We start from the raw sequence: 15,385 nt of genomic DNA, 5'->3' as shown, positions 1-15,385 counted from the left end.
TGTTACAAGAATATGATGATGCTTAGAACAAGTAGTATTCCAAAAATTATGTTGGAAATAATCAAGTGTGGATGAGTGGTGGTGAAGTAAGTTTTTCATAGTCTAAACATAGATCAAGTGATGACTATATAAGTGCAAAAAGATCCATAAACCTACAGCCTTAAGGTTTTGGGTTGAGATGTGGTGTCGGCCCACTTATTATGGTTTGTTATTTCGCCCATTGGTGGATGTACCATTTGCAAAGGGTTTTGGGCTCCCTCGTTCCATTCTCAACAGTGGTATCAGAGCTAACGATCTGGGCCAAGTGTTTGGAAGGCCTCTGCAGAAGACTAGTGTGACCCTAATATTTGAAGAGAAAAAAAGACTTCCGCAGAAGTTGACCTTAGAGTAAGAATGATGTTGGGCCTCACACGATGTTGGAAATAATCAAGTGTGGGTAGTGTGACCCTAATATTTGAAGAGAAAAAAAAACTTCCGCAGAAGTTGACCTTAGAGTAAGAATGATATTGGGCCTCACACGATGTTGGAAATAATCAAGTGTGGGTGAGTGGTGGTGAAGTAAGTTCCACATAGTCTAGACATAGACCAAGTGATGACTATATAAGTGCAAAAAGACTCATAAACCTACAATCTTAAGGTTTTGGGTTGAGATGTGGTGTCGGCCCACTTATTATGATTTGTTATTTGGCCTATTGGTGGATGTACCATTTACAAAGAGTTTTGAGCTCCCACTTCCATTCCCAACAAATTACCACAACACCAAAAAAAACATACACTCATTGGGAAGTACTAACTTAATTTCAGCTCTATTATATGTCAAAACCCATACAAGAAAAGCTCGGTAGGCTGGTAGCATTTGTATATTAAAATTCTTATCATCACTCCTCTCATGTCATGTTGGTTGCAGACAGCTATAGCTCCATAGAAAATTCAACAATGGTAATATCAATCAATTAAATGTACAGAATGCGACTGGGAAGATGCATGGATGATGATGCTTACAAATAAATCATGATACCATTTCAAACTTGAAGATGCAAACTTTATTTTTGCTTGGTTAAACAATCTAGAGTATCCAATAACCAAACATAAATATATTCTGAAGGAGTTAGACGACTAAGTTTTAATTTAAGATACTGAACTTACAGATTCTAACAAAAATCGGATAACACTCTTTAATAGGGCTAATCCCAGTGCATAAGCCTCCCTGAATTCATGAGGGAAGGGGGAAGGGTCAATTTTATGTAGTCTTACTCTTGCAATTTTGCAAAGAGGCTGTTTCTCAAACTCAAACCCGTGACCTTCAGATCACAGAGCAATCTAACCATTGCCCCAAGGCTCGCCCTCGATGACACTATAATACCATTAAAAAGAAGATGCACCTTTATATCTGCAATTGAGTCCATTCAAATTCACAGGTACACTTCGATTAAAAGTTAATATATCAAGTGCCAAGAACCAATGTTCAAAAACTTTTTTGGTTAAAAATTACTAAAAGAATTTAATGGTAAAAATATTTCCAGTTCAGAAATAATTTTCAATTAACCACCAATATGATGGTTAGTTAATAAGTAGCTGAAATTGTTTTTTTTCAAGTGTACCTTACTGGTAATTTTCCCAAAAAATTAATAACAAGATCACTTATTTCACTAAAACTACAGAAAATGATGCAACCCATTAGGACATGACTTGAAACTTAATATCACTAGAACTGAAGCATTATGACCATCAAGTCTAAGCTCTGCCAAAAAATATATATATATTTTCTCTTCCTCTACCTCTTTTCTATTTTGCGATTTGTTTTTGTGTGTATATATCGAATTCCAACAATACTTCTATCATTTTAAGCTTACTATTTTTACTACCTGATTAGTAATCTAATTGATCTATCAGTAACCAATTAAGTAGTAAAACTAGTCCCATCTTTATTTTTTTATCTTTTCATTTTTTTGTGACCCCACTTTTGTATTGTATGCGTAACATAAGAAAATATTTTCATATATGTGTGTGTGTGGGGGGGGGGGGAGGTATTTCATTTTAAATGATACATCTTGTGCCCTTTCACTTTCACAAAGAAGTGAGACCCACACCTTTAAAACTTTTTTCACCTACTCTTTTTCCTATGAAATATCTATTTCTCTAACCTAAAATAACATAATTTTATGTCTTTTAAAATAATATACACTTTTCCATATATATATATATATATACATATATATATATATTCTCCAGGGACAAAACTAAATGCACCTCACCGGAAAATAATTTTAAGGAAGTGCCAAATGGATAAAAATATCATTCAAACACCCTTGACCATTATTGTATTAATATTTTCTCAGTTATTAATAAAAAAATATTAGATATCTTTTATTGTTAAAATAAAATGGTTTAAAAAAAATATGAAATACTTATTTTGAGCACCAATTAACAAGAAAGAAATGTTACTGCAAGGGAATGTGATTCTTTTTCCTAAATTGGAGTGAAAATTTTGTTTTTTGTTTTGTATTTGAGTGAACGTTCATTTTATATTCAAGTCTTCACTAAGAACATTGATTAATTTGATTATTAATTTATGGAAGAAATATTTATTTTTTTAAGATATATAGAATTGTGTCAATTTAAGTAAAAAAAAGATATTAATTAATATATCTTATTTAAAAATTAAATTTAAAAATAATTACTTTCTCTTCTATGATTTCAATTGCTTATGTGTTTTTTTTATTTAAAATGACGCAATTCTATATCATTTTTAAGTTCAATGCAACACTCTCACATCACTATGACAGAAATATCTTTAGTAATGCGAGAGTACTAAAGACTAATGCATCATTTACTTAATTTGAAAAAATATATATATTTTATTATTTTACCTTTTCTTATATAATTATTTTTCTCAAAATCATCATCTCTTTTACTTTTAATAAAGGAGTACATACTCCAGCAAAGATATCCTCCACTATGACAATGAATTTCACTTGTCTGAGTATTTCGTAAATCGTAACTAGCACGTTTTTCCATGGGAGACGAAACCGTTTTTGTAAATTATTTTTTATTGCTTGTATATCATCTCGTTTAACATTGATAACATCTTTAAATATTTTTTGTTAGATTTTTTATTTTAATGGTATCAATCAAAAAGATTGGATATCTTTTCCTACCAAAATAAAGAATTTAATGTTTATCATATCATAAGAGCTAAATTTATACAGACACAAAAATATATGAAATACATATTAACCTATTACGAGGAGAAAAAAAGAAAAAGACAAAATATGATCCATACATATTGTTATATTATATGATCCTAGGAGGACACAATTAGTCTTACCATGACCGAGAGCTTATAAGTCTCCTTAATAGCCAATAGCTAAAGGATAGACACGAATCTCCAACTAAGGTTATATAATGTAACTTATCAAATGGCATCCCACAGACGAAATAGACCAACAAAACCACCATATCTATCCATTAGAGCACATGTTGCCATACTAAGGTGAAATAGCAAGGCAACATGCAGTCATGTCACTACTATAAAAGAGAAGCTCAAATTCCAAGTATGATCATCTTATCACAATTACATAAACTCATCATTCAAATATTGATTTGAATGTTGAAGTATCTTGCATGTGCCTATCTGCAACTGTTCCAAATTAAGCACTCTCAACAACATTAGGATCATCCTGCTAATAACATCTCGCGTGACAAAATAGCAAATCCCATCACAACTACACATCAATTACCAACTTGTATTGGACGGTCTTTCTCCTCCCTCACTCTATCACTGCTGGCTGTATACATTTATATATAATTAAAGATCTATACGTATCCAACTGTACGAATAGCTGAATTTAAATCTTATGCATGGCAATATGGGATGTATCAAAACACTTAAATGGGACAAAGTGATCATCGCACCATCTTATACATCGCGTGAAGCAAAGAGATCATGATTCAACAAAGGCTCCGCTCCCTTTTTAGATATTTAGATTCTTTGAAGAATTAGCCCCACAAAACAAAACCTTGTTTCTCTTTCCACCAGAAAACAATCACCTGTACTTGCTCTCTCTCAATTAAACAGATTTTTAATTATTCAGCAACGACCCACACATTTCTTTTAAGTCCTTTTTTTTGTCTTCTTTGCGGGGTCACTTAATTAGTATTAGTAATGTTCTGGAGTGAACATTAATTGTCTAGCAGGATAGCTAGTATTTGTATCTACGGAGCTTATGGTAAAGATGACAGGTAATGAGAAGTCCTGCACCTTAGGCCAAAGTCCGATGGTATGAACAAGGGGTGTGTGTGTGAGTCACTTGCGGTGGATAAGATGTGCTCTGGGCACAAGTATGTAGGTTGTAGCCATGGTGGCCAGGATAAGTTATCAGATGAGTTCCTAGATGAGTTATGAGATGATCCCCTTTGTTAGCTATAAGGGGTTATATATAGATGAATGCACTAGGAGATTATGCCCCTAGTGGGTAGTTTACAGGTGACTTAATGGCATGATGCAATGCTTAATGGGTGGTTATTGGTAGTGGATGGAAGTTAAGGGAGAGTGGTGGAATGAGATGCTCCATGTAGTGGGGATAAGGAGTGGGCACCACATAAGTGATCCATAACATAAGCCCCCAGCCTGGCATTGTGCATAGTCAGAATGCCGGGGTAAAAGTAAAGCCCCTGTGCCTATCAAATAATGTTAGTGTTGTGAAAAAGGATATGAATGCCGGGAAAACCCAGCTTGCGAATGCTTTCGGATTCCAAGTTGCTTGATCGTGTTGCTCGTTGGTTGTAGTCGTCTTCGGGTTTGTAATTGCTTCCGAGTTTGAAGCTAGAGGTGGTTTCTCAGATTTGTCAGCCAAAACCTGCAATAAATAAAAACAATAATAGTTTATTGCGTACCTGAGTAGGGTGTGAGAACCCTATATGATCATGTCTTGTGCGCTGATTAGGATCTTTCAGAATCAAATGTTCAATAATTTTCCCGCTTCCAATTAGGAAAAAGACGGGTGCCCAAAGGTCTTCTTGTAAACCATTTTTATCCCGGAGGATCGGTCTTCTTTTAGTAAATCATTTTTATCCCGGAGGTCCGGTCTTCTTTTAATAAACCATTTTTATCCCGGAGGGCCGGTCTTCTTTTAATAAACTATTTTTATTTTATTAAACCATTTTTATCCCGGAGGGCCGGTCATCTTTTGCGGCAAGGGACTTTTGCTTTCCCGTTTCCGAGTAGGAATTGGACGGGTGCCCAAGAGGCCATGTTAAGGCGGCAAGGGACTTTTGCTTTCCCGTTTCCGAGTAGAAATTGGACGGGTGCCCAAGAGGCCATATTTTGGCGACAAGGGACTTTAATTTTCCTGTTTCCGAGTAGGAATTGGACGGGTGCCCAGGAGGCCATTTAAGGCGGCAAGGGACTTTTGCTTTCCCGTTTTCGAGTAGGAATTGGACGGGTGCCCAAGAGGCCATATTTGGCGGCAAGGGACTTTTTGCTTGTAGCCGGATTGTGATTGATTCATCAGTGATTTATAATGCTAGTAGATATGTTGCCCCCTGAAAAACATGCAACTTGCAACTTGCAAGGAAGATGTCAATCAATTGTTAAAGTAAAAAACTCTATAAACAAAAGGAAAAGATAAAGTAATTTAAGATACAACTTGTATTGCGCAAGTTACTCCTTTTCCAAATTTGAGACACTGATGATGGGAGCCAATACTAATAAACGCTCTGGATTTCTTGGTATGCTGACTTCACTTTCTTGCTCTGGGATATTGATCATTGCCAATACTTGTTGAAAATTACTATAATATGTTTCACAATATATAATGCATGTGTATTATATGTAGGACCCATATATACCACAAATGTATCACACACGTATATAATTAAACATAGATTTTCACTTTGGCAATATTAAACTATAACATTATAGATTTACAGTGCGTTCCTTTTTAAGGTAATGACATGTAGGTAATACAAAAAATGATATAACCTATTATAAATTGCAAATGATATACTTCTTAACTTCATGCATTCTATTGCATCCTGACTTTTACATCCCCACAAAGTTGGGTCCACGTAACAATAATTTTATCATTGTTAATGAGATATGTAACTATAAAAGCCATGAATAATGGCCTAGTACAATTATCCATGCATGTCTTATTTTGATTTTTAAATTAAAGAGTGGTTCGACCATATTTTTAAGGCCTAAAAATGTGTTCATTTATAATCATGGTTTTGATACAAATGATAAAAGAAGAAATATTTTAAAATAAATAATGTAGAACTTGGAATTTCCATACCTGGTTACTCGCAAGTTGTCCAATGACCTTCATTTTCTGGCGTTGGAGTAGTAGTACAATTAGTTGGGGTTCCGAGTTCCATATTTTCGTCAAAGATTTGAAAAATTCTCTTCGGTGCTTCAAGGTCCTCGGACTTCATTATAAAGGTGCACATCATCTGCAATTAAAAATATGAAAGCAATTGATTTAGAAATCACAACCTTTTCTTTCGTTCCCTTACCTTCCTCGCCTCATTAAACCCGGCCATATATCATTGTCTTCCGCCATTAACGTCGTTTTTTGATTAAAACGCTTGAACACAGGTTAATTTCCTCAGCAATTTTCTTAGGATGCAGTGGCCTAAAAATGGGATTGTTTTTTTATTTATTTTAAGACAACCGGCTTTAGTGAAGCCAGGCGATTAAAATGTTTCCTCTTCAGCATATGCTTGAGTTTGGCTCCTCCTACGCCGGAACTCGATGTAGAATTGATAGGAGATGTAATGTCTTCATCATCATCAAATACTGGGTAATCTAATATCGATACAGGAGTAAACTGTTCCTTCTCCTCATTTGGCCAATCCAACTAAGTTTTAAAACAAATCCAAGTTATAAGCTCAGCAAAAACGGGATATCACCAAGTTGTCTTTATTATTAGTTGCTCTGTGAAAGCTCATCAAATGTTTGATCATCTCCCTGCATGTTCAGTGGGCCTCTATTAGTGGCCAACCATTGTTGCACCATTATTGCTTGATCGTTACCGAAAAAGCCTCCCAACACTTTTGACAATTCTGTATACTCAAAGTTAAACATGTTAATAGGGAACTATTAGTAATATCCAATTCAATATAACAAAAAGGAATAATCGTGTAGTTCCACCACGTCAGGTCGATGAGCCCTTATCACAAATTCAAAGGTAGACGATTACATTACCATAATGTTAGTAGGAGAATACATGCTATAGAGACTATTGCATGACACAAAACAGTTGCAACAATCCATAAGACATGAAAATCAAGATATATTAGGATGGGTAAGACTTGCTTAATAAATTAAAAAGTAATCATTAAATTTCGTTCGTATGTAAGGCTATCTATGAAAAACACACAAATACCATACCAACCAGTAAAGACCAACTTTGCATTGGCTGTAAAAAATTGACAATGCATATGCCTAATGTCATTAAAAGAGGTGTCTCCTCCACATAAATTATTTCATATTCTTTATTACTTAGATTTTGTGCTTCTAATATTACTCTTTATTACCAACTTGATAATGTGATGGGGAATACTACGTGACTTGTTACCATTTTTCTTCCTCAAAAGAAGATTTCATTGCTGAGCATAAATAAAAGAAAAGCAACTTCATAATCGAGAGATTGACAACTTGCAACTTTGGAATTATTGCATCCATAAATGACAATGATATTGCAAAAACCATGGGTTTAATAGGAATACAAATTAGAAATCTTCCTTCAATTAATATTTTCATATAACAACGCTTATATTCATATAATAATAAAAGAAGTATATAGAAGAGTAAAGCCAGAAAAACAAATATAAAATAACAATTATATTTTGAACTCACCACTTTCTCAACTGTTAGATCTCAGGTGAAAGATCTTGACTATGTCCAGAGTCCATAGCTTTTATCCAGCCGTAGCGCATTTGGCTGAATATGAGCCAACGACTTTAATTGTATTCCAAAATTAAAAACTAACCTGTAGTGATGAAAAGTTAGTGGCCCCACGTTGAGTATGAATTAACCGTATTTTCCTCAAAGATTTAGCAACTTCTCTTGAATGCTTCGAGGTCTTTGGATATCCTCATAGAGGTGCACATCTTCATCTCATTGAACCTAGTCATGTAGTGGTTGTCATACAACATTAACGCCATTGAGCAGGGGAATGTCTATGTCAGTAACCGTGAACTCAGCATGGCCTGACAAAAAAGGCTTCGACAACTCTTGGATGATCTTGAGAGTATAGGCCTGACAGGAGTTAGCTTCTATGCTTTTCAAGTCTCATCCAATGTTTAACCGTCAGCACCCATTTGATGGGCAACACCTGCTCGGGTTCTTCATAACCGATTGAAGAGCTTGCGAATTTTTTATGGGTCATGAACCGAGATCTAGCATGTGGGTCTTCACGGTTTCCAAGGAACATTGCTGGGTGTTCCACATGGTGGCGAAAGTTGGTGGTCATGAACTTTTCCACAGACAACGCCAAATGTTCTGGAGTGAACATTAATTGTCTAGCAGGATAGCTAGTATTTGCATCTACGGAGCTTATGGTAAAGATGACAGGCAATGAGAAGTCCTGCACTTTAGGCCAAAGTCCGATGGTATGAACAAGGGTGTGTGTGTGAGTCACCTGCGGTGGATAAGATGTGTTATGTGCACAAATATGTAGGTTGTAGCCATGGTGGCCAGGATAAGTTATCAGATGAGTTCCTAGATGAGTTATGAGATGATCCCCTTAGTTAGCTATAAGGGGTTATATATAGATGAATGCACTAGGAGATTCTGCCCCTAGTGGGTAGTTTGCAGGTGACTTAATGGCATGATGCAATGCTTAATGAGTGGTTATTGGTAGTGGATGGAAGTTAAGGGAGAGTGATGAAATGAGATGCTCCATGTAGTGGGGATAAGGAGTGGGCACCACACAAGTGGTCCATAACAAGTAACATCGATCATTTTTATTTTTATTTTGTACATTGGGAGGGCACACAGCCCAGACAAACAGAGAAGCAGAAAAAAATAAACTACGCCAATTTTTAATACATTAAGAAATTTGTTACCACAATTGCATCTGTTACATATATATGTCTATATAAATTAAGAATACTTAATCACCTTCTATACAAAACTTCGTAATGTTGGAGTTTAACACACAATTCATACTTTAAATAGGATGTAATTTTTGTAACAAAAAACAAAAAAAGGGATGTAATTTCCATTGGAGATTAACTTTAGCTAGTTGATTTTTGTAACATCCCGAGCTACGAGGGCAGGGAGTGATCGCCGATACGAAAGGACATGAACAAGGAGCGGCTCCTGACAGGCTTCCAGCGAGAGGTTACATGAACGAATGAATCACCCGAAAGAGAGGGATTCCAAAGACTGTGCAGGTATGAGACTGCACAGTTTGAGTTAGCTTATAAGAATTAATTAGTACTACCTATACTAAAAAGATGCATTTGCTTTGCGGTAGCCCGAAACGGAAGAACTCCATAGTTAAGCGTGCTTGACTTTGGGCAATTCTGGGATGGGTGACCTCCTGAGAAATTTTTCTGAAAAGTGTGCGAGTGTGGAAAAAGCACACGTGTTAATATATGGGGATAGTCATTTATTCTTGAAGTGACCGAGCGTTAGAATTTTCCATTCAAGATAACTACGTGAATTTCGGAATCTCGATATAGTGGGTAATTTATACATTTACTATAAATGTTTGTTGAGATTGATAGTTTGTCTTGGTGAGAGATTTTTTTTTTAAAATAAAAAACATTACTTTTAACTAAAAGGATCATCCTTTTTTTTGGTGAATAAGGACCATCCTTTAAAAGGATAAATATTTTTTCCTTGAAATATATATATAATTATATCATATTTTAAATTGAATTTTTGTAAATAAATCCATTATATATTTATATATGATTGTGATTATTATGTTAAAATTCTTAAATGAGTTAATAATGGATTTTTAATATTTATTATAATTTAATGAATCACATTAATTAAAATTAGTAAACTATTTTAATTATATGAAATCAGAATAGCATTTAGTTTTAACATAAATGTAAATAAAAGTGCAAATTTTTAGCTAGCAAGGAAAAAAGTAAACTTCCTACTATAATAATGATAGATTCAAACTTCCTAAAAGTAAACTATCATTTTAGCCCCTAAAAATTTGGGTTGACATCAATTTGGTCCCAAAAATAAATCGCATATCAGTTAAGTTGTTGAAGGACAGAATCTCATCGATCAATTGATTTAATTTGTTCTGTAAATAAATCTAATATCAATTTTGTCCTTTAATAATATAATATTAGAATCAAATCAGTTTTTCAATCGTTAGAAGTCTAAAAATTGATGTTACCTTTTTTAAAGAGACTAAAATAATATCAACTGAACTTTTTAAAGAAAAAAAAATGATTTACTCGTAATAATATCACATAAAATAGAAACACTATACTACAGCCCAAATTGTAGTGAGGAAACCGTAGTGTCTTCTTCTTTTAAAAAAAAAAAGCTAATATATCACTACTAAAAAATGCGCTATTTATTACTAAATTCATCAACAGAAAAAATTCTGTCGAAATTATTGATGGAATTTTCGACCGAAAACATATTGCATAAAAAAGTAAAGATAAAACTAAATTCCGTAAAAAATAGAGAAAAAATCCGTTTTGGTCATTATCATTGACAGAATCTTTCAACGGAAAATAGATTATGTCAAAGAAAAATAGATTGCGTTGAATTTTTTTGACAGAAAATAGATTCCGTCGAAATTTTAGATGAAATCCTTTCCGTCGAAATTTTTGACTGAAAAAATTCATCAAAAAATTTCGATAGAAAATAGATTCTGTCAAATTTTTTTAAGGAAAAATAGACCCCGTCAATTTTTTTTTTTATGAAAAATAGAATCCATCAAAAAAATTGACGAGACAGAATCTATTTTCCGTCGAAAAATTTCAACAAAAAAACTATTGATTTTTGAGTAAATTTTACTTGTCAAGAATCACATGTTATTTAATCCTATTATGATATGATTTTGACATTATGAAAAACCCTAAATTTCGTCTATGCAAGAATGCAGACCTATATAATTGTTTATGGTATTGTAAATACATATTTAAACATTCAAATGTGAAGGAAAATAGTGGCTATGTAGCGGATGCTACAGAAGAAGAAGAATTGCAGAAAGGATAAGAAGAGGAGAAGAGGGAATTGAGAGAGGAATAGTCAGGAGAGAGAAGAGAAATTGCAATAATTTTCTGATATCATTTCTTAACAGTCACACACCTACTTATACCCATGAAAGTTGTTACAATAGAAAACCTATTACAAATAAGGAATTAAAATAAGGACACTACTATAAAGACTGGTTACCCTATTATAAGGATTGGTTACTCTACTATAAGATTGGTTATTGAGATACATTCATTCCCGTTACATTCCATCCTCCTTCAGACCAACCTCGTCCTCGAGGTTGAGTTGCTTGACCACCCGGATCAAAGATGAAACATTGAGCAACAATGCAGTGACATAGTGTACAACACATAGAAGGAAACTTTGCACCTCCAAGCCTTTCAAAGGTAAAGTCATGGAAATCCATCAATGAAAAGTGAGAAACACAGGTTTTGTAATGTAATTTATCATGAACCATAAAAAGAAGATTCTCCAAGTTGAAGGTATCAAGAAAAGTAAGCAGTAACCAAACTATAGCATGCTGAGTTAAATGGAGTGTTGCCATTGGACCATAGGTAATCTTATATCTCGTCATTTCTAGAGCATTTTGCAAAGAAATCTGCATTTTTGTGCCAGTTGCTTCAAAACATTCCAAACCTAATGAATTGGTTATAACAACAGCCTTTGCAATAGGCCTTATGTCTGTACCACCGTTTGCACCCAAGGAAGGCACAACAACCTTACCCAGATCAAAGTATAGCAGAATAGGGAAGCACAAACAAGAAGTAAGAACATGCATGGTTGCTGATACGAATTGGTTTAGATGACCAAAGCTTGGGGTAATGATCTTCATGGTACAGAAGCAAAAATTGTACAAGGTTTTAGTGTCAAGCACTATACATTCATCTACTTTTTCATCAAGTTGGTGAACAGAGAAAGTAGCATTGTGAGGTTCCCATACAATATCAGAAGCCATGTGAGAAGGAAAAACCACTAAAGTAAGCAGAATCTGATCCAAGTATTCTCCCCTTGGCAGCAAATGCAATAGGACACCCAGTGTAGATCCCAATTGTAGGCCTAGAGATTGACACCCCTGAAAATTTTGCAAGCAATCACGGTGTATATTATAAAATTTACGCTTACCATTACCATAAAATTCAACAAATTTTCCAAGAACACCATGTTTCCTAATCACTTGGGTCATGGTTGAAACCAAGTCAATTGTTGGCACCCTACTGCAGCACTTGTCAGGTAACTTGAAGCCAAAAATACCAGAGAATAACATGCGCAAATGTTGTCCAAGCAATGCTGCCTCTTCTTCCATACCCTCAAACAACAATCCATAATTGAGTGCTCGATAACTAGTGTCAAAATTATCTCCATCACCCAACTTAGTATTGGCAATAACAGAGTCACCATATGAAGCATTATCACAGAAGCCAAACATGAAGGATAACAAGGATGCAAAATTAATTTTAGCACCATAAGCACACACTCCACCATGAGTTAAATTTATAACTGCAGCAACATGTGTGTTTGCATGAAACACAAAATCAACATGAAGTTCATAGTCCAGATCGATGACAGAAGCATTACCAATTCGAATGACAATGGTTGGAATAACAATCCCCACTCTATCAACTTGTTCTTGAGGCTTCAACGAAAGATTCGGATGGCCCTCTTTGTGCTGCAAGGCTCTCGAGAAGACCTCTTTGTTAACATCTTTTGTAGTACTAAGAGTTGCTTCGAAACAACGACCATGTGAATCCAAACATATCATTTGTTGGATGAGTGAATAGGGATTCCCAATCACCATGAGATGCACAGGTAATTCATCGAACAGGTTTCGCGCAAATATCCTATCGACATTCCAGGCGTACACGACCAATAGCTTGGTCCAAGTAAAATGCCAAGTGAGTGGACCAATTGCTCGTAAAATAATATTATAATTAATCAAAGCAATGGCATATGGGTGAACTGCAATCCCTGGATTCCAAGGTGGGTCACCGGCATCCTCCATCATTGCGTCAAGTCTAAAAGTCAAAGGCATGGTGGAAAGACAAACCTGAGGAAATGAGAAGAGAGCCAATGAAACCACAATCACCGCATCATTCACGTCGCGGACAGATTCCAATTCTTGTGCTCGACCTTTGTCCCCCAGCAAAAACCCATCGGTGCGGTTCTGGTCATCATATGTGAATCGAGGAGGATCCATTTTTAAGACACGGTTGTTGGTCGCATCACTTGTGGTCAGTTGAAGAAGGTAAAGGTTGGAATTATCAATTTGCGGGTGGGTTGCATCCTTCAATCGGTGAATGACACGCTTGGATAAAAATTCACGAAATATTATTTGAAATTTGGTCTCAGCTTGTTGTGCATTTTCATCAATCACTAATCGGTGACGCCTCACCAAATAGCCACGAAATATCCGTTGAATCCTAGTAGCAGCTATATCTTCCAGATCAGCTCGCAGCTTATCGCAATCAGCCCTGATCTTTGCAAAATCAACGCGCATCTCAGCTCTAAACTGTGCAAAACCAGCTTGCATCTCAGCCCTAGCCCGTGCAAAGTCAGCACACGATTTTGTAAGAGATCGATCTAATTCATGAAGTGCTACAGAGACAACATCCCAACATGATGTAATCGTAGATGAAATTGAAGGGTTAGATTGGGGATCAGTGATTTGTTGTGGAAGAGGATGAATGTTACTTCTAGCTATGGAGGAAGAGTAGCTCGACGAAAGCACCATTGTAGCGGATGCTACAGAAGAAGAAGAATTGCAGAAAGGATAAGAAGAGGAGAAAAGGGAATTGAGAGAGGAATAGTCAGGAGAGAGAAGAGAAATTGCAATAATTTTCTGATATCATTTCTTAACAGTCACACACCTACTTATACCCATGAAAGTTGTTACAATAGAAAACCTATTACAAATAAGGAATTAAAATAAGGACACTACTATAAGGACTGGTTACCCTATTATAAGGATTGGTTACTCTACTATAAGATTGGTTATTGAGATACATTCATTCCCGTTACAGGCTATCAACAACTGAAAGTGTTGAAGTAGTTGGTGGAGTTAAGAGTTTCATTTTGTTAGTATTCAAAAACGATGCTCATATCCACTCACATGATAATGGAACTGACAACACATAAATACGTTGCTAAAAAATCTTTTTAATCTTGATAGAATTAAGCTTCGAACAAATTTAACAAATAGTGGCTAAAGAAAAGTACTCCATTGATAAATTTAACAAATTACTAGTTGTGCACATAATTCATATGCAACTGCCACGTGATAATTTCATGTGAATTGCACATTGACCATAGGTGCAAATAGTTGCGCATCAAGCATCCGTGACTACTTGTGCACATTTGTGCAAACATGTACTTTCAAAGCAATTACTTGTGCCGAAGGTATATGCGCAACAGAATTTTTTTATTTTCGACGAAAAATTTCCTTCATAAAAATAGCTTTTTCTAGTAATGTATAGTATTTTTTAGTTAGGTTTTATGTTAACTAGTATTGAGCTACTTCTCCTGACAATTTTTAAATCACAGTTTTATGTTAACATGATGTGTTTTGAAATTTTCATTTCATTAAGTGTTAATTTAAAATTTAATCCAAACTCAAGTAATAAAAATGAGAACACTGCTTCTTAACCGATAGGCAGTGTCCTCAGTGTCTCTGAATTCATAGTATGAGGGGAGAGCTTCCTATTTCAATACCAATAATCAAGCACACAAAGTATATGCTAAATATTGTTCGAATGTATAAACCTAATCACGAGCGGATTTGAGAAAGATTGGAGGAGTCTTGATATTCCATTTAATGACGTGCAATGACTTCCAAAGCTGTCATCACCACACCTTAAATAACCATATAATACAAGAGACGTCTCCCTTTCGTATAATGCAGGTGGATGCAACCACTATTAAGGGTATGTTACCCACAAAATGGACCCCTATTTTGGGACCATTACAATTGTATTTATAAAAAATGTGTGTGTGCAGGTCGTATCAAATGAGAGCTGAGATCTCCCTAATATTTAATAATCTTACAAATAAATAAAATGCTAAAATTATTGTTTTTAGTATGATTTTTTTTCAATAAAATAATAATTGCTTTTGGAGAAAACAACTTAATTTGAATAAAAAGCTATTTTTTTAAAAAAAATGATTAATTAAAGGATTATGTTTATCTTA

The sequence above is a fragment of the Gastrolobium bilobum genome, unplaced genomic scaffold (assembly GCF_033153095.1).
Source record: "Gastrolobium bilobum isolate Gb01-03AN ecotype WA unplaced genomic scaffold, APGP_CSIRO_Gbil_v1 utg829, whole genome shotgun sequence".
Lineage (NCBI taxonomy): Eukaryota > Viridiplantae > Streptophyta > Magnoliopsida > Fabales > Fabaceae > Gastrolobium > Gastrolobium bilobum.
The sequence above is the reverse complement of the archived record's forward strand: the minus strand, read 5'-3'. Positions refer to the sequence as shown.